This window comes from Grammomys surdaster, unplaced genomic scaffold (assembly GCF_004785775.1).
Source record: "Grammomys surdaster isolate TR1022 unplaced genomic scaffold, NIH_TR_1.0 126189, whole genome shotgun sequence".
Taxonomy (NCBI): domain Eukaryota; kingdom Metazoa; phylum Chordata; class Mammalia; order Rodentia; family Muridae; genus Grammomys; species Grammomys surdaster.
In genome coordinates this window covers 4,531,643-4,533,868 of record NW_021620995.1, presented here as the reverse complement: position 1 = coordinate 4,533,868, position 2,226 = coordinate 4,531,643, and the positions used below count along the sequence as shown (strand labels likewise).

The window sequence follows — 2,226 nt, the reverse complement described above, 5'->3', positions numbered from 1 at the left end:
TTCCACTGTCATATGCTTATTGCCCTAGATCATCCCACTGTCATATGCTTATTGGCCTAGATCATCCCATGGTCATAACCAGCTCCTAGGAAATGCCATTCTTTCTTTAAGTTCCTCGGAGCTGAGACTAGGTTTCCCAGAACAGCAGGTAATTTCCTGAGTTTGGCTCTCGGCAATCATTGAGATTTGTTTTGTTTTTTAACTTTCCTCTTTTTATTTACAGTCCAGTCTTTATTCCCCTCCAGATCATCCCTCTGACAGTTCCTCATTCCATTCTTCTTCCCCCTGCTTCAAGAGGATGTCCTCCATTGCACGACAAGGACATTCCAAAGACGAGGTCATTTATAGCAAATATACTGACCTTGTTCCAAAGGAGGTTATGAATCCAGATGACCCAGAACTGCAAAGGCCTGATGAGGAGACAATTAAAGAAATTACAGAAAGGACAAAAGCAGCCTTGGAGAAGATCATAGCAAAGAAGATTGTTGGGGCCAAGCCTGTTCATGCAGCTGAGAAACTGCCTCCTGCCCAGTATATCCAGTACATGCCATCCCAGCAAGCAAAAACATTTAATTCAGGAGCTAAACAGAGGGTTATTCGGATTGCTGAAAGGCAGAAGGACCCAATGGGGCCTCCAAAATTCAGGATCAATAAGAAAATTCACCCGAGGCCTCCATCTCCTCCCGTACCTGTAATGCACTCTCCTCCTCGGAAGATTAGTGTAGAAGCACAGAAGGAGTGGAAGATCCCGCCATGTGTATCCAAGTGGAAGAACTCGAAGAGTTATACAATTCCACTGGATAAACGGGAGGCTGCTGATGGAAGAGGACTTCAGACTGTCCAAGTAAATGAAAATTTTGCCAAATTATATCAAGCACTATACATTGCTGAACTGAAGGCTCGATAAGCGGTGGAAATGCGAACCCAGCTAGAGAGAAAGATGGCTCAAAAAGAAAAGGAGAAACATGAAGAGAAACTTAAGAGAAATGGCCCAGAGAGCCAGAGAAAGGAGAGCTGGGATCAAAACCCATGTGGAAAAAGATGATCATTGTTTCTAAGGGCTTATCAGGATGACCAAAATATCTGAGCCTACTTCCCTGTCTTAGCCCAAAGTCATTTTCATGTCTGAAGCTTACTTCCTTCTTCTAAACTAAAATTTAGAGTCCTGTCTGAAATTACTTCTTTGTTTGAGCCTAATATTTAGATTTCTGTCTGAAATTACTTCTTTTGTTCTAGCCTAAGATTTAGATTCCTACCTAAAATTACATTTTTGTTCTAGCCTAATGTCAGATTTCTGCCTGAAGCTTACTTCCTTGTCCTTGGCCAATGCCATATTCCTGTCAAGCAGCCCATTTCCTTGTCCTTGGCCCATGTCAGATTCTTGAGAAGCAGCCACAAAGGCTCTCCACCTCTCCCCCCTTTTTATTTCATTAACAAAACTGAGCCAGTCTTAGGTCATCCTAACAAGGCTGCCTTCCTTACCTCTCATGGAATATGAATTATCCAAAGCAATGCATTTATGTCTTAGGTTGGTAAGGCTCTGTGCAGAATCTTACCCATCCTTGGCTTGCTAGCCTGTTAATTTAATAATTCTACCTGGGGGTCCATTTTCAGATTCAAGCTATGTACTTTGTCTGCCAACATGTTGATGTTGTTAAATACAAGCTATAACACGATGAGCAGGAATAAGAATATTCCCAGGACAAAAAAGGCTAGCATGATCATGCTATATATGCCATTCTTGAAGCAATAAATGTATTTTTGAATGATATGTTCATTCATAATAATATTTTTAAAAACTGAGTGAAATCTATTTGAATGTTTCCATCTTCCATCTGCTTAATTTAATCATCCACTTTTATATTTGTGTCAGCCCAATACTGTTATTGATCTCTCCCTTATCATACAGATCTTCCAATGCTCAACTTCCAATTATGTGTAGCCATATGCTCTTTTCCAACACACAGAAATTAATGTTCATTCTATCATCACTTGTAGTCATATCTTTGGCAAAAATTAAACTTTGAACTTAACACTTTATTATAAAACCATCCTACCTACTTTTTTCTAGCTCTACATTTTAAATTAACTCAGTTACTCAAATTAGATTCACTTATAAAAAGAGAAAAATTCTTTTATCCATATGCTTTAATGGAACCAGAACACTGATTTAACTAGATTAACCCCAGCATACAAAGAGAGCTTCACTTCAAGTCAAAGAATTTT

The 2,226-nt window shown here is 39.3% G+C and overlaps 1 pseudogene; it reads left to right on the top strand.

The window, feature by feature from the left end:
* The first annotated feature begins 298 nt into the window (after positions 1-298).
* On the top strand, positions 299-1,045 carry LOC114613128 (annotated as a pseudogene).
* Positions 1,046-2,226: the final 1,181 nt, after the last annotated feature.